Here is a 26,813-nt window from a genome sequence, read left to right on the forward strand (position 1 = left end):
GTAACAGTGACCTCAGTCTTTACTAAGACACTCCAGAGTGAGGAACAGGCCTTAGGGGCCGGCTTATATACACGGCTTTATATACAGTGCTCCCAAGGGATGCTGGAATCCCTTGGGACTTCAGGGGATGAACATCCTGGTGGCGGAACATGACAGTGCATGCTTTACAGATACACAACACGGGACATGGGGAGTCATCACATAGGTCTATAAGTGGAGGTCCATGGTTTTTTTTTCAGTGCCAGTCCAGTGTTCCAAACTTTGATGCAGTGGTCCAAACAAAGAGGTGTCAGGCATCAGGAAGCAAGCAGCTGCAGCTCTGAGTGAGTAGCTATACATATCATTTTATTCATTGTGTTTTGACATTACGTGGGCTGTTGTTATGAATTTAGCTACTGTTTTTATCCAGCCAATGTTCGGTAAATTAATACCGTATTATTATGCTTTCCATTTTCATAGGCCCAGAACTGTGTGGTCCGCGGGAGGTGCATTTAAATCCAAATCGGCCCGCTATGCGATTGAGTTTGACACCCCTGCTGTAGAAGCTCAATGCCCTTTGCTTCAACATGAACATTGCAAATCTGGTGAACTCCCCAGCCCTGTTGCAAAGGGCCTCAGTTACTTGCCGAATACAGGTCCTTACTGCCCCGCGACTGATCCTTCACAGGTTTCCCCTCATTGATGCTTTGAAAGATCCAGACCTGTAAATATCGAGCACCATGGTGAATTTAATTTCTACAGTCGAGGGTCTGTTGCTTCTGGTTCGGGGCTTTGAGTCGTCACTGAGCAAAGTGTAAAGTCAGCCAATGGCCTCCTCTGTAAAGCCGAACAGTCACACAGTCAGCTCAGCAGACACCTAGAAATGTCAGTTGGGACCTATATATTCTTCGGGCCAGACACACCATCCTCCAGGCGGCCTGTCTCTGGTTCGCCTCCTTCCCTATTACAACATTAAGCAGTGTTCGAGCTCAACAAAAGAGCCATTTTTATTTCTGAGAAGGACTGGAAAATGGCTGCCTGCATCAACAGGATGAGAATGGCTTTCAATGCTTCCTGGAGCGACAGATTTGTGGGTTGCTTCAAGTGACTACGGATGCCTGAAAAATCTGGTCATCATTTGAAGACAGCCTCTGAGCAAGCGCAACTGGAGGAAACTCGCCCAAGAGGCCCAGTAACTTGGGGGCTGGGCCGTTATCAGTGGAGTTGTGTTGGAGTCAAGGGATCGATGGACGATTGCACGGGATGAAGATTTGGTAATGTTGTAAATACACGTGAAACATATGCAATCGTTTAGGCTGTGTATCTACTTTGCAACCTTATTGCATGCATCTCTAGGGGGAAAACATGCAGGAAATTCCAGGCCAATATTTTTAATGCCCACTTCAATTTCAATGTCTTCAGTGCAGCACTCCACTGTATCTGCCTGGATTATGTGCTCAAATCTATGAAGTCGGACTTGAACCAACGACCTTGTGACTCAAAGGCAAGAATGCTACCAACTGAGCCACAGATGACACACAAAATACACAGATCGGCATAGCAGTCAGTAAATGATTTTTTTTTGCAAGCACTGTAGTGCTCTAAGTTTATCACAAGTTCTTTTAGCCTTAACCTTTAGATTGTTGATGGATTCAGAGAAATTCCTGCCTCCCAGGGCTAACCAGGTCTGTTTGTTTTTAGTTCACATACTGTGAATGAAATAATCACTAATAGTACAATACATTGACACTGAAATATACACTGGTGTCACAGTAATAAGCATACTGTGGCACTCAAATAAACATTAATATTACAGCAATAAATCCACTCAAACATCAAGAATACATTATTGGGTTTTTAATAAAATAAGCACATAAAGCAATGCTACATACAAATTTGAAACTCTTTAAACTGTACTTCCCCTCCGATCCTATCCTTTGTTTGAACTTTCAGCGGATTCTGTAATTAACTTATTTTACCTAGTTTCCTCATTTAATTTTTTTAATTAAAAAACTGCGTAAAATCTTGAACATCCCCAATTTCTCCTGTGACCGGTCCCACTTGCTGATCTGTTTCTCTCTTGCCCCTGTTCTCTATCCAATGACAGTAGAATTTGAGCACACAGAGAGGATCACTTGGTGCCTGGGCACTTACCTGATAACTTCCTCAGTCTAAATGGATCAGCTACAGATGTAAATTATGTACTTACCCAAAGAGATGGCACAATCTTCACTTAATTCTCCCCATGTTCTATAGTTTCCTAAAAAAGTCAAACTGGGTCATTACCTTCCTTTTGGGGTGAGTTTCTGTCCTTGTGGAGGAGATGTCAAGTATTGGGGAAATGGAACATCTTTTATTTCAGGCACTCAGTGTCAACAGTAAGTACTCCCAGGTCAGTTTTCACAGTGTCGAATGCAGAGTAAAACTCCTCCAATTCTTTCCCAACAATGAATCCTACCTGAACCTCACGAGATGGTCTCCAACAGCATTCCCATGTCAGTTATCAACAATTTGAAAAATGGTAGGGTTTAAGGAGAGTCTTAAAAGGAGGAAAAAGAGGTGGAGAGAATTTCAGAGCTTAGGGCTTAGACAGCTGAGGCATAGGGAGCGTGAGACACACAAGAGGCCAGAGTTGGAGCAACACAGAGTTCTCGGAAAGTTCTAGTGTTGGAGGAGGTTACAGAGATAGGTCGGGAGGGGCAAATCCACAAAGGAATCTGAACATGAGAATTGAGAGAGCAAGCAAGCACGAGACTTAATTCCATCTGTATGGGCTGGATGTAGTTAAATTAGTAGCAGAGTAAAGCGTTCATGTGGAGAATGGGGAAAGTAGTAATGAACAGCACCAGTGATCCCAACCAGAACAATGTTATACCCCTACCATCCAAATAGAGGTAGGAACACAGGAAGTGCCAAGATAAAGACAAGCTGGGGAAAGTTTCCTTCATCTGAATAACAGCCAAGATCTAACCAAACATATTAAACACTGGGCCGTCTCCATCGCTGGTACTGTACTAACTGACAACTTTGCTCAGAGAGCCACACAGCGCTGGTCTGGGAGACTGAACAGAACACTTGAGTACAGGCTCTGTTCTGGGGCTGGGGCTGAGGCACGAGGCCTGGGGCAAAGTAGCAGGAGCTTTACTCTGCTGTACTGTACCCGACCGAGTGCTACATGCTAACACTGGACCCCCGAACTGGAATCCTTGAGCAGAAATTTACAACAGGCATTATAAAAATTAGACCAAGTTTAAATGAAGCAAGCAGTACAGCCGACAATCTAAATCATTAGACATTTCACAATGGACACTTTGTTTTGGAGTGTGCCCACGCCTGTACTAGCGTTGTGTCTTTGTGACACCCCTTTACAAGGACTCTCAGGAACCAAGATTTCCAGCTTAACTGGGATATCCTGTCTAAATATTTTTCAGTAAATACAGAAAGGAGATTACAGGTCTGGCAGAAGGAAAGCATTTTATTTCACAACTGATTTATTGAAGTCTCTTACACAAATTCCACTGACTTCTATTTAATACCTTTTATATTCTACACTTGAAGTCCTGTGAGAACGCAAAGTCTTTTCCACCTCTAACTACTTCAGTCCCGAAACAATTCACTTTTCCTCCTCCTTCCTCCCTGATGGCAGTCAGCTCCCCAGCCCCCAGAAGCCCCTCCTGCTCCCGGCTGGTCATCCACAATGGGCGAGCCTGGGCCGTGAGTGTTGGTCGCTGTTCAACCAAAGGAGGCCTCGCTGTGAAGCCCCACTCGAGACATCCACACCTTCCAATGTTCCAGACCCCTACTGCTCAATGTCCATTCCGGCTCCGATGCTGCTTGGGTTTCTCCCCACCCCCCCCCCCCCCGCCTTGAAGGCACTAAATAAACACAAGTTGTATGGGGATGGGGAAAGCTACTAATAGTTAGCTCCCTGCTCCATAATGGTAGAGGGTAATGTGAGCAATGTGGTGAGGCTAGCCTTTTTCCCTGGGGCCCCGCTGACCTATTTGGCAGTGGTGCTTATTCCTCAGTGATCCCGCCTTACTCCAGGTCAGCAGTTTCCTTGCTGAAAAGGAGCTGGTCTGGAGCGATGCCTGCCTAGATGCCCCTTTTAAAGGAGCGTATCAGAAAGGTCCACATGTTTTGATGGTGCCTTTGAAGTTTTTAAGGGGATTGCTTTGAGCTGGACCCTAAATAAGCCGTTCCCCCAAGAGAGCTTGTCCAGTAGGTGAGAGTGTGGAAGGTAAATCAAGACCACTGTGAATTCCAGTCTGCTCACGTGCCACTCACCCAGTGCTGGACCTAATGGGCCATAAGTTGCTGTCAAAATAATGGCGAGGCAAATGGAGCTCCCCGTTATTTAGGCACAAATGCTGCAGCAACTTCATGCGAGGGCAGATGCCCGGTTAAAGGCAGAAATCCACAAGTCGCTGTCCGGGTTGTGCCGCTCCGTCATAAACTTCGCGAAACCAGCATCTCGCTGTCTGCCTCACTGTCGATACGCACCGAACGTCATGAAGTTGCTGTAATTGCGCAGTAGATACGAAGCAAACTCGCCACAGAAAGTTAAGTATCGTCATCACAAGCGCAAATATCCTTTTGACGTGATAAGTGTTAATTACTGCCCATTAACCCCTCTGCCATCAAAAAATAATTGTTACAAGTGTGGAGTCTCATTCCTTCAGATATTAATTGTTGTTGGAGATTTTGTCTCTCTCAATCAAATCTTTTTTTCCCCCCCTCTCTAATTTTCTTTCTGCACCAGATTTGATATTGAATTCACCCACTCTAATTTACACTTCCTTCTCCATCGTTCCTCTGGTTAAGGAGATACTGTTGGTTGCCCTGTTCACTCAGGTCCCAGATGTCTTGTTTCCCTCACTGCGACGTTATTAGCTTGCACTTTAAGCAACATGCCACACAATGTTTTTTTAATAAACGTGAACGTGCGAGGGAAAGTCTAACTTATGGCAGATGCCGTTAGATGGCCTGCTACAGCAAATTATAGCCCATTGACTCTTTGATGGGAGGGAAAACCTTGAGTGCTTAGGGAACTGGTTGTTATAGCAATACCGCAGTATTAGCCAAGATTACGGCTGTGCTCAGTAAACTTCACCAATGGCTTTAGTTAAATGAGACAAGAGTTCAGTGTTGCAGACTATAAGGATTGCCTTTACACTTGATACACTGCTCACCCACACACGGCAGCATGTTCTGTGCAGATGTCCCTTCCAGAACTTTCAGGACCAACTCCCTATAATTTCACCATTTTAGGAACCAACTAAATCTCGGAGACATCGTCACGTCCAATTGTCTTTCTAGCTTCCTACAAACTTGGAATTCTGCAGATTTGGCCAAAGAGGTGACCCAATGGACTGGAGCAGCAGTGAGGGTTCAAGGTATAGAGACACCTTTGAACAGAGATGCTTTTCAATAAAATGAAAGTTACAGCATACCTACAAAATAACTGAAGGCCACTGGTAGAAAGCAGAACTATCCAGGACAGAGGCAGGGAAACAGACTTGGACAACAGGACATTTAAAAAAGGCAGATGCTGTATCATCATAGGCGGTCCCTCTAACAAGGATGACTTGCTTCCACACCAAAATGGATGAGTTCACAGATGTTTCAATGAAGGACCCGATATTCCAGACCTGAACTCCAGTTGAAGGGATGGAAGATGCCTGTGCATGGATTTTTTTAACGTGTGGTGACCATTGCACACCAGCCACCACACGGGCTTAACAGAGCTAGGCCTTTATCCAGTGGCAAGAGTTAACCAAGACGACTGGAGACCTGCTCTGCTGCACAGACCCAGTGCGCACACATATCGCAATGTGGGCTGGCCCGTGCTACCACTGGGCCCTCGGCTCTTCTGGTCCCCGTACCCTCATTTACCGCACCTCCGCCATGATCTCTCGCCGCTTCTCCGCAACAAACACTCGCCACACCTCCGCCACGATCCCTCGCCGCACCAAACACCTGCCGCACCTTGCAGAGGCGGAGATGCCATATAGAGTGCAATGGGATGATGGGTGCCAGAGAGAGGGGGCACTGGAATGGCAGCTAATCCAGGCAGGAGAAGCTCCAGGCCAGCCCGAAAACTTCCTTTGAATAGGTTGAATCTACACATATAAAATGGAGGATAATCTACTGAGTAAAAACTGCACGTATATTGTTATAAAATATAATTAAAAAGGTGAAAAGTTAAAGGGCTCACTGGTTAAGAGCAAGGTCGATGTGTTCCATTCTCATAACAAGAGCCAGTTTACAGGGACAGCCCATAAAGCAGACTCCAAGCTGTACATATTTTACCCATTTAATTCAAGCTTTGCAAAGGCCAGACAGCTTTAAGTAACCAAACTGTTTATTTAAATCATAATTAAACAAAGCTCTCGGCAATGGAATATACACAGAGGACAGTGACTGCCAGTTTCGGTCGATTCATGGCTCCAGTGTGTGACCAGTGGCTCTCCACCAGTGTGGGGGTTAACGCCCATTGTACCAGCAGCAAGTACACAACATACACTCCTCAAATCTAAAGGTGCTCACCAGTAAACTTTTAAAATCAAATTAGATTCAAGGCGCCATTCTCCCAGTTACAAATGTTCAAATTAACTTTACCTTTAATTTTACTGTTTAATAATGAACCATGAACTGGTTTCTAAAAAAAAAAACCATGGAATGAGTGAACGTGGAGAATGTGGTGGCAATAGCTACAGGGCTGGTGACAGAGTCCCCTACATGGTCTCAGCCAATGGGATTAGTGACCTAGTCCCCTACATGGTCTCAGCCAACGGGATTAGTCACACAGAAGAGAGGTGCTACATGCAGCACAATTAACTTGCACTTTGTGAAATAGTTTAACATATTAGAATGTGTATTCCACTTTTGTAGGGTTTATATTTACTGTCATCTCTTAGCAAACAGGCCCACAACTCCATTGGATGGCCCACCACATTTGTTGTTGGGAGTCCTACCAAGAAAAAAAGAGAGAAAATATCAGTAACCTCATTTTACAAATCACTCAAATATAATTCACTACACCTCGGGGGTAATTTTAATCTAATCAACCCGGCAGGAAACGGCCAGGATCGGATTGGCCGCCCGTTTTAACTCTCCATTGCCTTCAGTGAAGAATAAAACTGGGCGTGGTGTAAAACAGGCGACCGACCCGATCCAGTCAGTTATGCAATGGGGGGGGGGGGGGAAAGGGGTTAAAATTATCACGACTGAACCCTCCTTTTTGTCCCCTTGGTTTCTCTCACAATGGATCCTGTTCACAGCAGAGGACTGACGACACTATAGGTATTTAGAAACATAACATAGAAACATAGAAAATAGGTGCAGGAGCAGGCCATTCAGCCCTTCTAGCCTGCACCGCCATTCAACGAGTTCATGGCTGAACATGAAACTTCAGTACCCATTTCCTGCTTTCACGCCATACCCCTTGATCCCCCGAGTAGTAAGGACTTCATCTAACTCCCTTTTGAATATATTTAGTGAATTGGCCTCAACTACTTCCCGTGGTAGAGAATTCCACAGGTTCACCACTCTCTGGGTGAAGAAGTTTCTCCTTATCTCGGTCCTAAATGGCTTACCCCTTATCCTTAGACTGTGACCCCTGGTTCTGGACTTCCCCAACATTGGGAACATTCTTCCTGCATCCAACCTGTCCAAACCCGTCAGAATTTTAAACGTTTCTATGAGGTCCCCTCTCACTCTTCTGAACTCCAGTGAATACAAGCCCAGTTGATTCAGTCTTTCTTGATAGGTCAGTCCCACCATCCCGGGAATCAGTCTGGTGAATCTTCGCTGCACTCCCTCAACAGCAAGTATGTCCTTCCTCAAGTTAGGAGACCAAAACTGTACACAATACTCCGGGTGTGGCCTCACCAAGGCCCTGTACAACTGTAGCAACACCTCCCTGCCCCTGTACTCAAATCCCCTCGCTATGAAGGCCAACATGCCATTTGCTTTCTTAACCGCCTGCTGTACCTGCATGCCAACCTTCAAAGACTGATGTACCATGACACCCAGGTCTCGTTGCACCTTCCCTTTTCCTAATCTGTCACCATTCAGATAATAGTCTGTCTCTCTGTTTTTACCACCAAAGTGGATAACCTCACATTTATCCACATTATACTTCATCTGCCACGCATTTGCCCACTCACCTAACCTATCCAAGTCACTCTGTAGCCTCATAGCATCCTCCTCGCAGCTCACACTGCCACCCAACTTAGTGTCATCCGCAAATTTGGAGATACTACATTTAATCCCTTCGTCTAAATCATTAATGTATAATGTAAACAGCTGGGGCCCCAGCACAGAACCCTGCGGTACCCCACTAGTCACTGCCTGCCATTCTGAAAAGTACCCATTTACTCCTACTCTTTGCTTCCTGTCTGACAACCAGTTCTCAATCCACGTCAGCACACTACCCCCAATCCCATGTGCTTTAACTTTGCACATTAATCTCCTGTGTGGGACCTTGTCGAAAGCCTTCTGAAAGTCCAAATATACCACATCAACTGGTACTCCTTTGTCCACTTTATTGGAAACATCCTCAAAAAATTCCAGAAGATTTGTCAAGCATGATCTCCCTTTTACAAATCCATGCTGACTTGGACCTATCATGTCACCATTTTCCAAATGCGCTGCTATGACATCCTTAATAATTGATTCCATCATTTTACCCACTACTGAGGTCAGGCTGACCGGTCTATAATTCCCTGCTTTCTCTCTCCCTCCTTTTTTAAAAAGTGGGGTTACATTGGCTACCCTCCACTCGATAGGAACTGATCCAGAGTCAATGGAATGTTGGAAAATGACTGTCAATGCATCCGCTATTTCCAAGGCCACCTCCTTAAGTACTCTGGGATGCAGTCCATCAGGCCCTGGGGATTTATCGGCCTTCAATCCCATCAATTTCCCCAACACAATTTCCCGACTAATAAAGATTTCCCTCAGTTCCTCCTCCTTAATAGACCCTCTGACCACTTTTATATCCGGAAGGTTGTTTGTGTCCTCCTTAGTGAATACTGAACCAAAGTACTTGTTCAATTGGTCTGCCATTTCTTTGTTCCCCGTTATGACTTCCCCTGATTCTGACTGCAGGGGACCTACGTTTGTCTTTACTAACCTCTTTCTCTTTACATACCTATAGAAACTTTTGCAATCCGCCTTAATGTTCCCTGCAAGCTTCTTCTCGTACTCCATTTTCCCTACCCTAATCAAACCCTTTGTCCTCCTCTGCTGAGTTCTAAATTTCTCCCAGTCCCCAGGTTCGCTGCTATTTCTGGCCAATTTGTATGCCACTTCCTTGGCTTTAATACTATCCCTGATTTCCCTAGATAGCCACGGTTGAGCCACCTTCCCTTTTTTATTTTTACGCCAGACAGGAATGTACAATTGTTGTAATTCATCCATGCGTTCTCTAAATGTCTGCCATTGCCCATCCACAGTCAACCCCTTAAGTATCATTAGCCAATCTATCTTAGCCAATTCATGCCTCATACCTTCAAAGTTACCCTTCTTTAAGTTCTGGACCATGGTCTCTGAATTAACTGTTTCATTCTCCATCCTAATGCAGAATTCCACCATATTATGGTCACTCTTCCCCAAGGGGCCTCGCACAATGAGATTGCGAATTAATCCTCTCTCATTACACAACACCCAGTCTAAGATGGCCTCCCCCCTAGTTGGTTCCTCGACATATTGGTCTAGAAAACCATCCCTTATGCATTCCAGGAAATCCTCCTCCACCGTATTGCTTCCAGTTTGGCTAGCCCAATCTATGTGCATATTAAAGTCACCCATTATAACTGCTGCACCTTTATTGCATGCACTCCTAATTTCCTGTTTGATGCCCTCCCCAACATCACTACTACTGTTTGGAGGTCTGTACACAACTCCCACTAACGATTTTTGCCCTTTAGTGTTCTGCAGCTCTACCCATATAGATTCCACATCATCCAAGCTAATGTCTTTCCTAACTATTGCATTAATCTCCTCTTTAACCAGCAATGCTACCCCACCTCCTTTTCCTTTTATTCTATCCTTCCTGAATGTTGAATACCCCTGGATGTTGAGTTCCCAGCCCTGATCATCCTGGAGCCACGTCTCCGTAATCCCAATCACATCATATTTGTTAACATCTATTTGCACAATTAATTCATCCACCTTATTGCGGATACTCCTTGCATTAAGACACAAAGCCTTCAGGCTTGTTTTTTTAACACCCTTTGTCCTTTTAGAATTTTGCTGTACAGTGGCCCTTTTTGTTCTTTGCCTTGGGTTTCTCTGCCCTCCACTTTTCCTCATCTCCTTTCTGTCTTTTGCTTTTGCCTCCTTTTTGTCTCCCTCTGTCTCCCTGTATAGGTTCCCATCCCCTGCAATATTAGTTTAACTCCTCCCCAACAGCACTAGCAAATACTCCCCCTAGGACATTGGTTCCGGACCTGCCCAGGTGCAGACCGTCCGGTTTGTACTGGTCCCACCTCCCCCAGAACCGGTTCCAATGCCCCAGGAATTTGAATCCCTCCCTGCTGCACCACTGCTCAAGCCATGTATTCATCTGCGCTATCCTGCGATTCCTACTCTGACTAGCACGTGGCACTGGTAGCAATCCCGAGATTACTACTTTTGAGGTCCTACTTTTTAATTTAGCTCCTAGCTCCTTAAATTCTTTTCGTAGGACCTCATCCCTTTTTTTACCTATGTCGTTGGTACCAATGTGCACCACGACAACTGGCTGTTCTCCCTCCCATTTCAGAATGTCCTGCACCCGCTCCGAGACATCCTTGACCCTTGCACCAGGGAGACAACATACCATCCTGGAGTCTCGGTTGCGTCCGCAGAAACGCCTATCTATTCCCCTCACCATCGAATCCCCTATCACTATCGCGCTCCCACTCTTTTTCCTGCCCTCCTTTGCAGCAGAGCCACCTACGGTGCCATGAACTTGGCTGCTGCTGCCCTCCCCTGATGAGTCATCCTCCCCAACAGTACTCAAAGCAGTGTATCTGTTTTGCAGGGGGATGACCACAGGGGACTCCTGCACTATCTTTCTTGCACTGCTCTTCCTGTTGGTCTTCCATTCCCTATCTGGCTGTGGACCCTTCTCCTGCGGTAAGACCAACTCACTACACGTGATACTCACGTCATTCTCAGCATCGTGGATGCTCCAGAGTGAATCCACCTTCAGCTCCAATTCCGCAACGCGGACCGTCAAGAGCTCGAGGCGGATACACTTCCCACACACGTAGTCGTCAGGGACACCGGAAGTGTCCCCGAGTTCCCACATGGCCTCCCCCTTTCTTACTAGATCAGGCTCCTGAGGTACATCACATCATCAGGACGTCCCAAAGTGTTTCACGTCCAATTAATTACTTTGAATTACATTTATTGTTGTGTAGTTGATCACAGCAGCCAATTTACGCGCAGCAATGATGTAAATGAGCACATAATCGGTTTTATTCAATGTTGAGGGAGGTTGTTGGCCAGGACACTGGAAGAAATGCCTGTTGCTCGACTAACGTCTTAGGATCTTTTACATCCACCTAAACAGGCAGATGGATGTTTCAGTTTACCTCTCATTTGAAAGATAATGCAGTACTACCTTGGCACTGCATCAGGTCTTCAGTCCGCGAGTGAGACTTGAACCTAAAAACCTTCTGACTCAGGCAAGAGCGCTACCAACTAATGTACAGAGAATTAATGGAGCACATGCTTCAGGCAGCGAGTATTTGGGGCAAAACTTGGAAGTGGATAAGGAATTGGCCGAGAGGGGAAGCAGCAGACTGTAGTTAGGGGAATGACGTGCCTCAGGGATCAATGCTGGGGCTATTTGATCTGGATAAATATCCTGGAAATATATAAATGTAATAAAGTTGATCAAGTTCACAGATGATAAATAACAAACACATACAACTCTGTATATCTAGTGTTTCCAGTGACAGGTCAAAGCAATATACAGCAAGGGAAAAAAAAACACATCAGCGGATGTTCGAGTAAAAAGAAGTGAGGTTTGGATGGTATGGAAAGGCACAATCAGGGGGAGCAGACTGCGTCAATGTGACAAGCAGAGAGAGAAGGAGGTTTTTGAAGGCAGGGAGGAGGGAGGCATGGGGCTGGGAGTTCCGGAGGGCAGGAGCGGGACAAGTGGCTAGCAATGGTGGAACTGTAGGCAGAGTGGCCGAGGACCATGTGAGGAAAACACAGGAGAATATCAGCAAGGTAAGGTATGTATGGATTTGAAAGCAAAGGCGAGAATCTTGAAGTCAAATGAATGGGCCACAGGGAGCTTGGGGAAAGGATGAGGGGAGTGCAGGACTTTGCAAAGCTTTGTTGTATTGAATGAGCTGCAATTAGCAGGGGAGGGGGAACACATCAAGTCCAATGAAGCAGCCAGGGAAATGCAGAAGGACCGTGTCAGAATTTGCGAGTGGGTAGGACTATGGGCAGATGAAATATACAGCGACAAGTGCAAGGTGCTACACATTAGAAATAAAATGAAGAAACATGCTTATGCAATGATTGGTATGAAAGTAGCTGAGAGAGAAGCTGAAAGAACCTTGGGAGCGATGGTGGACTCAGCATTTGTTCAGTCACAGCAGGGCAGCATGTTGACAGAATGTTGTTATATGGCAAAGTCAGTGAAGGACAAGGTCAATTTTACTGATGTGAACTGCGCTTGGAGTGCACATTTATAGTTCATAAATACACATCCGCTGATTTTCCATTTGTAAAACTTACGCTTGCAGTCCAAGCCCATCGTACCAAGACTGTGTGTTGCTCTGGTCAGTCCATACCTCAAGTACCATGTTCAGTCACACACACATTGGATATATCCAATTCCTGGAAGAGAAGGGCCACAAAGCTGAGCCCTGGTGTCAGAGGACTGAGTTTGTGTAGAAAGGTTAGGAAAACTTGGACAGAGCTGAATGAGAGGGGACAAGGTATTAGGTGGAATAGAAAAGGTTAATCCTGAGCACTACTTCATGTTAAACCATAACGGCAGTACAGGAAGCATAGCTGGAAACGGAAAAGGAATGAGTGCTCAGTACCTGGAATGGGTTCTAGGTGGCGATAGAAACTATGGAATCATTCAAGAGGCAATCAGACGCAGTGATGGGGAGACCAGAGATTACAATGGAAGGATGAGCTAGTTACGATGGATAGCCTCCTCCGTCCGTGCCAGACCCTGTATAGCTGTTCAGTATGTTGCATTTAACTCCTTAAAATGTAGGTCCCTTACAGTCAGATTCAGGTGAATTTATAATGGGGAACAAAAAAATGGCGGACTAGTTAAACAAATACTTTGGTTCTGTCTTCACGAAAGAAGACACAAATAACCGTCCGGAAATACTAGGGGACCGAGGGTCTAGTGAGAAGGAGGAACTGAAGGAAATCCTTATTAGGCGGGAAATTGTGTTAGGGAAATTGATGGGATTGAAGGCTGATAAATCCCCGGGGCCTGATAGTCTGCATCCCAGAGTACTTAAGGAAGTGGCCCCAGAAATAGTGGATGCATTGGTGATCATTTTCCAACAGTCTATCGACTCTGGATCGGTTCCTATGGACTGGAGGGTAGGTAATGTAACACCACTTTTTAAAGAAAGGAGGGAGAGAGAAAGCGGGTAATTATAGACCGGTTAGCCTAACATCAGTCGTGGGGAAAATGTTGGAATCCATTATTAAAGATGAAATAGCAGCCCATTTGGAAAGCAGTGACGGGATCGGTTCAAGTCGGCATGGATTTATGAAAGGGAAATCCTGCTTGACAAATCTAGAATTTTTTGAGGATGGAACTAGTAGAGTGGACAAGGGAGAACCAGTGGATGTTGTGTATTTGGACTTTCAAAAGGCTTTTGACAAGGTCCCACACGAGATTGGTGTGCAAAATTAAAGCACATGGTATTGGGGGTAATGTACTGACGTGGATAGAGAACTGGTTGGCAGACAGAAAGCAAAGAGTCGGGATAAATGGGTCTTTTTCAGAATGGCAGGCAGTGACTAGTGGGGTGCTGCAGGGCTCAGTGCTGGGACCCCAGCTCTTTACAATATACCTTAATTATTTGGATAAGGGAATTGAGTGTAATATCTCCAAGTTTGCAAGCTGGGTGGCAGTGTGAGGATGCTAAAAGGCTGCAGGGGAACTTGGACAGGTTCAGTGAGTGGGCAAACGTGTGGCAGATGCAGTATAATGTAGATAAATGTGAGGTTATTCACTTTGGTGGCAAAAACACGAAGGTAGAATATTATCTGAATGGAGGCAGATTAGGAAAAGGGGAGATGCAACGAGACCTGGGTGTCATGGTACATCAGTCATTGAAAGTTGGCATGCAGGTACAGCAGGCGGTGAAGAAGGCAAATGGTATGTTGGCCTTCGTAGCTAGGGGATTCGAGTATAGGAACAGGGAGGTCTTACTGCAGTTGTACAGGGCCTTGGTGAGGCCTCATCTGGAATATTGTCTTCAGTTTTGGTCTCCTAATCTGAGGAAGGATGTTCTTGCTATTGAGGGAGTGCAGCGAAGGTTCACCAGACTGATTCCCGGGATGGCAGGACTATTATATGAGGAGAGACTGGATCGACTAGGCCTGTATGCACTGGAGTTTAGAAGGATGAGAGGGAATCTCATAGAAACATATAAAATTCTGAAGGGACTGGACAGGTTAGAGGCAGGAAGAATGTTCCCCATGTTGGCGAAGTCCAGAACCAGGGGACATAGTCGAAGGATAAGGGGTAAGCCATTTAGGACTGAGATGAGGAGAAACTTCTTCACTCAAGAGTTGTTAACCTGTGGAAGAGTTGTTGATGCCAGTTCATTGGATATATTCAAGAGGGAGTTAGATATGGCCCTTATGGCTAAAGGAATCAAGGGTTATGGAGAGAAAGCAGGAAAGGGGTACTGAGGTGAATGATCAGCCATGATCTTATTGAATGGTGGTGCATGCTCGAAGGGCCGAATGGCCTACTCCTGCACCTATTTTCTGTGTTTCTATGTCCACCTTGCCCGAGGCCTGGCTTCTGGCAGATCCCACCCAGGTAAGCCCACCAAAGTCTGGATGAAATCAACAGCAGACTTTAAAATGGTTTTGAAATGATACCCAGGTGGAGGGGTGAGGTGCATCTGTGGCCATCCAACACGGAGATGGAGTGGCAACACTCCGGGCAGAACAGAAATTAAATCGCAGAACATCACAGGTAATAATCTCTGGATTGTTACCTGAGCCACGTGCAAATTAGCATTGGGACAAACTGATTAGGTCAGATGCGTGGCTCAAAGAGTGGTGTGGGTCTCGATTCATGGGACACTGGCACCAATTCGGGGAAAAGAGGGATTTGTTCCGTTGGGACGGGCTCCGCTTAAATAGGGCTGGAACCAGTGTCCTGGCGAATCGAATAACTAGGGCGGTAGATAGGACTTTAACTTAATGAAGGGTATATGGGAGGATTTATGAAAAGGTCAATTCAAAAGCAGCAAGAAAAATATCAAGGCTATATAGAGTAGAGTAGCGATTTGGGTCAAAAGAAATAGAGTGGGCCAGGAAGGGACAGAGAGCTTAACAAAGGTAATAGGGCATTAGAGACTAAGGTGACATCAGGGAAAGAAAGAAAAAAAAGTTAAAGCTAAAGGCACAATATCTGAATGTGCAAAGCATTTGCAACAAAATAGATGCAATAAAGCAGAGCTATAAATAGAGGCATAGACTACAAAAGCCAGGAAGTTATGCTAAACCTTTATAAAACTCTTGTTTGGCCTCAACTGGAGTATTGTGTCCAGTTCTGGGCACTGCACTTTAGGAAGGATGTGAAGGCTTTGAGTTGGAGACTGATAGAGTCAGGCCAGAAATCAGGGTCCTAAATCTGAGGGGCAAGTTAGCCAAGTTAGACTGGGGAAACTAGATTAAGAGAGATGATACAAAAGTAAAATACCGCGGATGCTGGAATCTGAAATAAAAACAGAGCATGCTGGAAATCCCAGCGGGTCAGGCAGCATCTGTGGAGAGAGAAGGGCATCGACCCGAAACGTTAACGCTGTTTCTCTCATAGATGCTGCCTGACCTGCTGAGATTTCCAGCATTTTCTGTGTGTATTAAAAAAGGTGATGGTGGATAAGCAATTGGAAACATTTAAAGAATGAATCCATAATTCACACCCAATATACATTCCTTTGAGGAATGAAAACCTCACGGGAAAAGTGGTCCAACCATGGCCTGCAAGAGAAGAGAAGGTAAAGAAAGTATTAGATTAAAGGAAAAGGCTTATAAAGGTTGCCAAAAAGAGAAGACAGACTGAGAATTGGGAAGATTTTAGAATTCAGCAAAGGATGACCAAGAAATTGATAAAGAAAGGGAAAAGAGAATGTGAGTAAACTAACAAGAGACATAAAAACAGATCGTAAAAGCTACTATAGATATTTAAAAAGGAAGAGATTAGCGAAAGTAAATATGGGTCCCTTAGAGGCAGTGACAGGAGAAATTATAATGGGGAATAATGAAATGGCAGAGACATTAAATAAATACTTTGCACCTGTCTTCACGGTAGAAGACACACAAAACATTCCGGAAATAGTGGGGAACCAATGGTTCAGAATGAGAAACTTAAAAGAAATTAAGAAATTGTATTGGAGAAATTAAAAGGGACTAAATATTGACAAATCCCCTGGACTTGATGGCCTACATCCTAGGGTTTTAAAAGAGGTAGCTATAGAGGTAGTGACTGCACAGGTATTGATCTTCCAGAACTGTCCCTATAGATTTAAAAGGTAGCAAATGCATCTCCGCTTTTCAAGAAAGGAAGGAGGGAGGAAACCGGGAACTAAAAGGGAAATAGTGTTTGACAAATCTATTAAGGGTTTTTTTGATGTTGGAACTATCAGGGTAAATAAGGGGGAAACCAATGGATATGGTGCATTGGTTTTTTCAAAAAGCATTCAATAAAGTGCCACACAAGAGATTATTTACAGGTGCAGCGTCAAAAATCCGGAGTTCCGGAATCCAGACCGATCGGTGGCAGGGTCGTCCGGAATCCGTAAAATGTTCCGGAATTCGGACCCGTTGACCTCGGGGCCCCGCCGCTGCCAGACCTTGGGCCTCACCTCGCGGCCGCTGCCCTTACCTTGGGACCTCCTCGGGGGGGGGCCGGCCGGCCCAAACACCTCCTCGGCGGGACACACATACAGACACATCCTTTCTGACATTCCGAAATCCGGAAATACCTGAACCTGAGGTCGGATATTTCTGGATTCGTGACGTCAGAAAGACAATCGAAAGTCCGGAAAAGCCTGGAATCTGGAACAGCCTTGGTCCTGAGGATTCTCGACGCTGCACCTGTATTACACAAAATTAGGACTCATGGGATTGGGGCTAATATAATAAATAGCATAGATTGAGGATTGGTTAACAGACAGAAAACAGAAAGAAAGAATAAATGGGTCATTTTCGAGTTGGAAGGTTGTAACTAGTGGGGTACTGTATGGATCAGTGCTTGGGTCTCGGCTAATTACAATCTATATCAGTGACTTAGATGAGGGAACCAAGTGCAATGTAACCAAGTTTGCTGACGATACAAAGTTAGGTGCGAAAGTAAGCTGTGAGGAGGATGCAAAGAGGCTGCAAAGGGATATGGAACCGGTTAAGTGAATGGGCAAGAACATAGCAGATAGAATATAATGTGGAGAAGTGTGAAGTTATCCATTTTGGTAGGAAAAAAAGAAAACCAGAATATTTTTTAAATGGAGAGAGATTGGGAAATGTTGGTATTCAGATGGACCTGGGTGACCTTGTACACGAATCACAGAGAGTTAACATGCAGGTACAGCAAGCAATTAGAAAAGCAAATGATAAGTTGCCTTTATTGCAAAGGGATTGGAGTATAGGAGTAAATAAGTCTTACTATAATTATACAGGTGATACCACACCTGGAGTACTGTGAACAGTTTTGCTCTCCTTACCCAAGGAAGGATATACTTGCCTTAGAGTGCAACAAAGGTTCACTAGACTGGTTTCTGGGATGGGGGGATTGCCCTATGAGGAAAGATTGAGTAGACAAGGCCTATGTTTCCTAGAGTTTAGAAGAATGAGAGGTGATCTCATTGAAACATATGAAATATTTTTAAGGGGCTTGATAGGATAGGTGCTGGGAGGAAGTTTCCCCTGGCTGGGGACTAGGGGGCACAGTCTCAGAATAAGGAGCCAGCCCTTTAGGACGGAAATGAGGAGAAATGCATTCACTCAAAGGGATGTGAATCTTTGGAATTCTCTATCCCAGAGAGCTGTGGATGCTCAGTCATTGAGTATATTCAAGACAGAGCTAGATTTTAGGATACTAAAGGAATCAAGCGATAGGGTGAATAGTGCAGGAAGGGGGAGTGGAGATAGATCAGCCATGATCTTCTTGAATGGTGGAGCAGGCTCAAAGGGCCAAATGGCCTACTCCTGCTCCTATTTATGTTCTTGTGTAATTCAACCAAATGGCAGAACTTTAAATTATATAAAAGTTCAAACTGACATAGATGCAGATTTTGAAAACCCACTGATGAGAACCAGGGACAAACTGCACCCAGGGCAGGGTAGTGTAATCTACAGTAACAGCAGCAACAGAGCCTAAAGCATCAATAGGAGTAAACCTACAGGCTCCAAACCACCAACAGGCCCAGTACCTACTGATGATCCAGTCCTGGCAGACAATGCAATGATTTCCATATAAAGTAGTCATGGGTTAAACAAAGTAGGTTTGAAGATTCCACTGACGTTAGCTCAATCAGTGAAACATCCCGACATTCAATTTATATCAGTGTGCCACCAAAGTGAAAAGAAAAACATACTCCCACCAGTCCAACACTTTAATCAAAGGCTACAGCCCCTGACTGATCTGTACTAATCCCGACACTCAGTACCAGTTTTTCAGATACTTGCCAAATGTTGCAAAATTTGTAGTTCGGCTGAGAAAATACTTCAAGCTCAATCACAGTGGATGGATTGCAGATGTTTACTCACTTGTGTGGAAACATAATTGGTCATTTATCACTTACAAGGGCCTTATAAAAATCCGCCAGTCAGCCAGCCAGTGTCAGACATCAGATTCCAGCTGTAAACATTCAAACCGTGTCAACTGCAAGACAGATTCCTCGGATATTTTGCCGTGAAACAGAATCTGCTTCAGGACTCAGCTTGATGGAGTGATAAACTGCTGCTTAAACCAAGTAGAGTTAGAATTTACGGGCGATTTATTTTTCTCCCCTCTGATGTGGGAAGATCACAGGTTCTCCAGTTTCCAGATCGATGAGACAGCGCCCAGGCTGCAGTGTCCCCAGTGGCGATCACTCACTCCAGTCCCCACTGTGGTGAGCAACCGATACCCTGATCCAGCAATCCCAAACCAAATTCACACACGCAGCGACGGTATAATACAGACATGCCAATTTGAGAGTACTGACAGATCGAGGGAATCAAACTCACACCAGGGCTGTGCAAGCCCTGCTACATGACAAAGCTATTCAAACATCAGGAGCAGCCTCATTACTGCAAAATTAAGTGCACAGTATGTTTTTAAACCATTTCTGCTCATTCACATCGCTCCCTACACCATTTTTCATTTCTAATTCTATTTAAGCTTATTTGGTTTCTAACTGCTGTAACCTTATCCTTTCCACTTTTCTTACTCCCTGAAACAAACAACAAACTTATATTTATATAACGTTTCATCAACAAAGCAGTTTTATGCACAGCAATGGTGGTAGTGGCTGAGGGAGAGATGCTGGCCAGGGCACAACGATAATTCCCTATCCATCGATCAAACTGCACCAAGGGATCTTTAAACTCCACCTGAACCACAGGAGCAAGCAGATGGGACGTCAGTCTGTTACATCTGAAGGACAGTCCCTCTGACAATCTCCCAGATCCCCCACTGCTCCCTGCATACAGCCCTGGAGTGCCCACCTCGTCTCAAAGTGCTCCGGGTTCTCGAGTGTGACTCGAGCCCACATCAAGCTCAAGTTTACTCGCCTCTTTGCTGCTGCCTCGTGAATTTTGTAGGTGGGACCCATTTTTTTTTTTAAAAAAGCTCGTCTCTGCCTGCCTGGTTTTTCAGCTATGGCCTGAAAGTTGACACAGTTGTGTCGTAGACATGATCAGGTCACCTGACACGGCATAAACCAAGATTGCAACCTCAAGGTGAGCTATTGTGTGTTGTGTAAACGGTTAAACACCTTCCCTGCACTATTGCAATAAGGTTTCTTCATTTTTTCTTTTGGTTTCCTTACTCCATCCTCTGCCGAAAGGTCAAAAAGACAATTATTATTGCTCAGCTATTCTGTAAATGGCCTCGAGGGGGCGAGCATCAGCTCAGACCGATTCTTTAGACGTTGCCTCACTATAAGGAGGCATTGGACGTTTGCTCGGAGATCAGGCACTCAGCGTCTGGGAATTTTTTGTTGTTGTCATTTTTCTCCTTTCTCAAGGTGCTGACTTGTGCTGGCCACAGTTCTATGGAGTCCGGCCGTCTTCCAGTACCTAATCCCGAGTGGACAGTCCCAAGCCCCAGCAAGCTGCTCCGTCACGGAGGGGCCCCGCAGCACAGTCTGACTCCATCATCGACTGCCAGCCACATACATGCATATCCAGCAGGGTTGACTGGATGGGGGGGGCGGGGGGGGAGGAGGGGCAGGAGGCCTGGTTGACTTTCACCATTCCCAGCCCAAGGGTGCTAACACCACCTGTGGGCTCCATGCTGCGGTCACTACCGAGTTCATTTAACTCCACACCGACTGGGAACTGAACTTGGGCCTCCTGGTCTGAAGGCCCAGGTAGTGGTTACCCATTGGGCCCCTGAGGGAGCTAGACAAGGAACTAGAAGTCTCCTATCACAGTAGAGTGGAGCTCTAGGCCATTGCACCATGCAATTGCGTCGCTGAGCCCATCACCAAGTTCCCCTCCACATCACACATCACGCTGCCTCAGAATTATATTGGTGTTCCTTCATGATCACTGCATCAAAATCCTGGCTCTCCCGACTGAACAGCTCTGTGGGAGTATGTTCACCACACACTGTTCACATGGTTCAAGGTGGTGCCCAGCGCCACCACCTGGGGATGGGCACTGAATGCCAGCCAGGCCCACATCCCAAGGATGAATTAAAAATGCTGCCCTGTGTCAGGGCAGTCAGTGTAATATTTGAACTCTTGACCTCTAACTGTTTGCCCGTATTTTTGGGGCATCTTCCGCATTATCCGAGTCCGTCCTAACACAAGGGTCTCCCCTCAGCCAGATCAGTCCAGTCTGATGAAGGGTTCCACCCCAACATCTATTTATGTCAGAGACTGTAATTTTTGGGCTCAGATTTCCTGCATGTTATTTTTATTTCCATTTTTACAGAAATTTGATTGACCCAAATTATAGTACGAAAATCACCTGCTGTATGAATTTTAAAAATGACAGAATCTCAGTATTTCACCAACCTTCAGATTAATTTGCTCAGCCTCCTTTAGTCCTTTATACATGCAGATTCACTGTACACACCAGATCATCCCCTTCCATTACTCTGCCCCTCCTCCACGCCAATTGGTGTTCGAAACATCTGGACCGAGGAACACCTGCCCACTACTCCAGGAGTTACAGCTGTGCAGTGCATGTTGGGCTACACCTTCACGGCCCCTACACCTGTTCCCAATCTCAGGTGGCAGAGAGAGGCCTTTGCAAAGGAAGGGTGGGTGGGGTGGGGGTGGGGGGACTCTGGGGCATATCCCAATGGCCAGCTCGAGACAGTCACCCGGCAGAGGCAAGACACGTCCCCATCATTTTAGTCAACAACTAATGCATATGGAAATGGGACGGGAATAGCTCACAAGGGATTGAAGAAAAAAAAAAAGAGATCAATAATTATATTAACACAGTCGGCCTCATTGGCTGCATCACACTGTAGCTGTCCAGTGAAGAAACAGAATTGCTGGGATGCCTCTCCCTGATTCAGACAGGAAGAGTTTTGTTCCCTGGATCTCTGTGGAAGAGAATGCTCAGGTTGATATCATCCAAACTTTGAGGCTACTGGAAGCATAATTCTGAAAGGCTCCTTAGAAAGGTCCCTATATCTAGCAAAGTGCTGAGTTAATGATCTCTCCTGGAGTAGGGAGCTATGTGCATGAAAACAGGGAACTACTTTGTGTTATATACACGAGTAAGGGAATCATGTAATGCAGTACGTGGTTAAATAGGGAGGATGAGCACACATCGGGGAAAGAGTCTATTGCACTTCAGAGGTTCTTCAAACACCATCAGGTACCTCCTAGGAGGCAGGTATAATCGGTGTGTCTTAGATTAAAACCAAAGGCCCATTTTACTGGACACATCTTGCTGCAACATTAAGGCTTTAATACTTCATGAGGCGTGCAGATTATCGGAAGGAACTACTTGAAAAAGATTCTGCCATGTTACACAGGAAAGTTGACCCATTTATGGGCTTGCTACTGTCCTATTAGAGGGCCCCTTGTTCCTACCAGGTGCTCAAAGCCTGGCTGTCTGCCAGCAGAAGGCTACCATTGATTGTCCAGGGCCCAAGATGCTGTTCAGCATGGGAGAACCCAACGTCTCAGTCCCACCAGGATACAAGGACTTAGAAACTGATTGGTTGCTCCTAAGGAAGCTCATTTTCTTTGCAAGCCTACGAGGTGCAAGAGTGAAAATACATCCAAGTTACATCCAGTTGCAGACAAGAGTTTGAGATAAATGGATAATCTCCATCCAGCCAACAAACAATACCATTCTGCCAAGATCATGTGAATCCATTTCATCCCGAGATCTAGTGGATCACCATACAAGTTTTAAGATCCATGGCAGCTACAATTTGCCAAACTCCCTTTGATCAGAGGTTTACTCGCTTGGCAATTTGGGAGTTGTTTTTTGGATTTTGTTGTCAAATAAAATGAAGTTTTAGTTTTGGTAGCTGTCCCTTTCAATCCAGTCACAATACACAAGTTTAAAAGCCAGCTGCAGTTAAGTTCCATGTCTCGGCCTAAATCAATACGAATGTTACAAGGATGCTTCAAGCTGGTCTTCGAACTATAGGCTCAAGGGACGGAGCCAAATCTCGACCAAACAAACACACATTGTGCAAATTGATCAGTTATGTGAATGGCAGCGAGTTATGTATGAATCCAGCTGTCAGTTATTCAAATTCACAACTGTTGCAGGAATACTCTCGACTCAGGCACGTGTGAATCTGCTCGGAATGCTCAAGTGTTAAGCCAGGTTAGTTCAGCTTTTACAGTGAAGGGAATCACTGTGCAGATAAAACGTTCACTTAAAAGAATACCAATTTAGTACCCTGTAGTGGCATTGTGACCGTTTCTTATTGTCATTCCAAGGAATTAGTGTAACTTTATATACATTAAATTGCTGTTATTCACTTATTCATCTTTTATTCCACAACAGTTGGTAATTTAAACCTCGGTTTGATGCTGCAACAGTCCACTGATCATCAGCTGGTACACAAGTCGAGGAACAGGTCAATTCCAGTCGCTAAGATACTTAGCAGAAGGCTTTTCTGTTCATTACCCCAGGCTTATTACCAAAGGCTTACCTAGATACCAAGGCTAATGAAGCTACTTTCAAAGTCATAGGGAGATCGGATTCTAAATATGGAAGCTGGAAAATCTAGAGCAAGGGTGGAACTCTTCCGAAAATAGAAGAGTGGGTTTGCAGCCTAACCACAGGTTAAATGCGAGGTGTAAGGCCTCCTTCCTCCCTCTTGATGTTCATTCCACAGCACCGGCAGCTCAGTGGTACCTTGTTCCAGTGCCCACTACTCATTCACACCGAGGCAACGAGTGTCCATCAGTGACGGTAAGATAGACGAGTCCAATCCAACTGTTATCCAATAATCTCATGTGCACTTTGCAGCAAGTGATTGAAAGAAAGACTTGGATTTATATAGCGCCTTTCTCGAACACCGGATGTCTCAAAGCGCTTTACAGCCAATGAAGTACTTTTTGGATTGTAGTCACTGTTGTAATGTGGATAACAATCTGGAGCTAGAACCTGGCTAAACAGCTGAGGGAATAAACCTAGGACACTGCTTCAAACTACACCTCAAAGGGGAGGATGAAGTCGATAATTTTTTTCCTTTTATGGGAGGTGGGAACAAAGCGTCCTCAGCTCAACCACCTTCAGCTGTTTCATCAATGACATTCCCTCCGTCATAAGGTCAGGAGTGGGACTATTCACCGACTATCCCAGTATTCAGCTCCATTCACAACTCCTCCGATAATGAAGCAGCCCATCCCTCCCTGCAGCACGAGCTAGATAACATCCCGGCTTGGACAGACAAGAGGCAGGTAACATTGGCTGACTTGGACCAGCCATATCAACACCATGACTACAAGATCAAGGCAGAGGCTGAGTGCACTGCAGTGAGGGGCTCACCTGCTGATCTCTCAAACCCTCTTCACAATCTACCAGGCTCAAGTCAGGAGAGTGACTGCTCACCATTCACCTGGATGCGCAGCCACAGCAATGCTCAATAATCCATGCCCCAACATTGGACCCAATATCTCCGCCATGTTTCTGCAGTTTGTACAGTCATAGTGAGTTGTTGCAGTGCATTCTAAGATTACTTCAACAGTATCTCCCTCCTGTGACCTCGACCACCTTGAAGGACAATAGCAGCAATGCCGTGGGAGCACCATTACCCGCACACCATCCTGCCTGCGACACATTCGCCATTCCTTCATTGCTGGGTCAATATCCTGGAATTATCTCCCTAAAACCATTGTGGGAGCACAATCACCACATGAACTGCAGTGGTTCAAGGCGGCGGCTCACCACCTCTTTCTCACGACAACTAGGGATGGGCAATAAATGCAGCCTTGCCAGATTTACCCACAACCAGAGAACAAATAACAAAAAAAGAAAGTGTTTGTAATTTTCATGATATCCTAAAGCATTTTACAGCCAACAAAATACTTTTGAAGTGTAGCTACTCCTGCAATGTAGGGAACAAGGTAGGTAATTAGCACACAGCAAGGTCCCACAAGCGGCAATGAGATGATGGCCAGAATTTGTGCTTGTTTTTAAATATTATAAAAAAGTGATGACAATTGAGAGATAAATTTTGGCCAGGACGCCGGGGATAACTCCCTGCTCCTCTGCCAATAGTGCCATGGGATCTTTTACATCTACCAGAGAGGGAAGTCGCAGTCTCGGCTTAAAGTCTCATCCGAAAGATGGAACCTCCGACAGTGCAGCACTCCCTCAGTCTCGGCTGACACACCAGTGCTGTGCTACGTTCTCAAGTCTCCGAGTCAGAAGGTTGGAGGTTCAAGCCCCACTTCAGAGGCGAGTGTGCTACCCGCTGAGCCAAGGCTGACAACTTAAAAAAACATTTTAAAAAGGTTTTAAAAAGTGAGAGTCCTGTGGTTTAACTAACCCTTTTATTTTCTCCAAATGACCTCAACATGCATCTTGGCTTCAGCCTGAATGCGGGACAAACAGTGCAGCTATTTATCTTACACTCCCCCAGTAAGTAATTAGAAAATTCACAAAAGGTGAGATGATTAGTGCCAAGGCTCCAGAGGCAGCAGGCAGGGAGTGCAGTCAGTGGCAGAAACACGCTTTGCATTCTATCCAAAACTATCACTTTACACAAAACTGGGTTTGTTGAATCCACCAGAGCTGGCCAGCATAAACAGGCAGTGCTGGTGGGAGGACTGCCACGTGACACAGTCAATGCAGTGAGAGGGGCTGGTACAAGAGTGGGGACAGGCCATGACTGCCCAGGGGCAGTGCATATTTCTGCCATCGATGTCAATCAATGTCACTCAGCAACACCCTGGCAGATATTATAACGCTACACGGATCTGATGAGCTAGGGTTCGTGGAATTATTGGCATATTCAGCTGCTGGATTGAAGAGGGACCTGGAATAGGAAGCAGAAGGTGGTGTTAAATGGAAAGGACTGTGGCTGGGGGGAGGGGCAGTGACTGGTGGAGCTCGACAGGGGCCAATTCTAGGTCTCCTGCTGTGAACGCAGAACTTGAGGACAGATTTAAAGCTAAACGAGCCTCAAGTGAGACAAGATGTTAGAAAAACCTTTCCTTCCCCCCCCCCCCCCCACAAAGGAGCAGTGGGTGTGAGGAACAGACTGAAAACTAATTAAAGCAGTCAATTAATGGCCTCAAACAGGGACATGTGGAGAGATTTCATTCGGAGTGAGTTTCATGTCATTGCAATGGACCAAATACACCATGGGACAAGATAGTCTCTGCTAGACTGGGCGGGGGGCGGGAGGAGAGGCAACAGGCCAGCATTGATCAATGGAGATGTGAGGACAGATGAACATTCTGGAGTGGTGCTTGATTACTCTTCTGAACATTTATACAGAGCTTTCCCGTGGCAGATTAAATGAGTTGGGTGGAGTCCACGATTGGGAGCAGAGCGGTGAGCGTGCAGATCATTCCGCACTCTCCAAAGAAACTGTCACAGTTCAGGGACCCACGCTGAACTGGCGAGACCCCAACTCAAGAGAAATTGAACAGCCATCCAGTGCCTAATGCTGCAGCAATGCAGCTAATCTCCCGGGCACAGTATTAACAGAGGGTCCATCAGATAGCGGTCACGCCTGGAACGGCCACTGAGCGACAGAATTCGAGGCCTGCTGCTAATCATTCTGTTGATCGCGGTTTGTGTTAGATCAGCCAATGCTCATCGTGTCTTGATGTTGGATTTGAAATTAAAGTACTCATTTTTGAAATGTTTGTGGTGTCCCGATTGATAGAAAATTAACAGTCTCCCAGGGGAAGAAAAAAAAAGAGAAAACTTCACCGCTGCCTGGAGAGATC

The 26,813-nt window shown here is 45.5% G+C and overlaps 1 protein-coding gene across 5 annotated transcripts in view; it reads right to left on the reverse strand.

The window, feature by feature from the left end:
* Window positions 1-6,325: 6,325 nt before the first annotated feature.
* The window catches only part of fkbp6 (FKBP prolyl isomerase 6), a 116,694-nt gene continuing 96,206 nt past the window's right edge, over window positions 6,326-26,813 (reverse strand). For all 5 annotated transcript variants that reach the window (XM_070857282.1, XM_070857283.1, XM_070857284.1 and 2 more), the window contains one exon: window positions 6,326-6,952. The gene's annotated coding sequence lies outside the window, so the exon portion shown is untranslated. The remainder of the gene's footprint in view (window positions 6,953-26,813) is intronic.

This window comes from Pristiophorus japonicus, chromosome 16 (assembly GCF_044704955.1).
Source record: "Pristiophorus japonicus isolate sPriJap1 chromosome 16, sPriJap1.hap1, whole genome shotgun sequence".
Classification (NCBI taxonomy): domain Eukaryota; kingdom Metazoa; phylum Chordata; class Chondrichthyes; family Pristiophoridae; genus Pristiophorus; species Pristiophorus japonicus.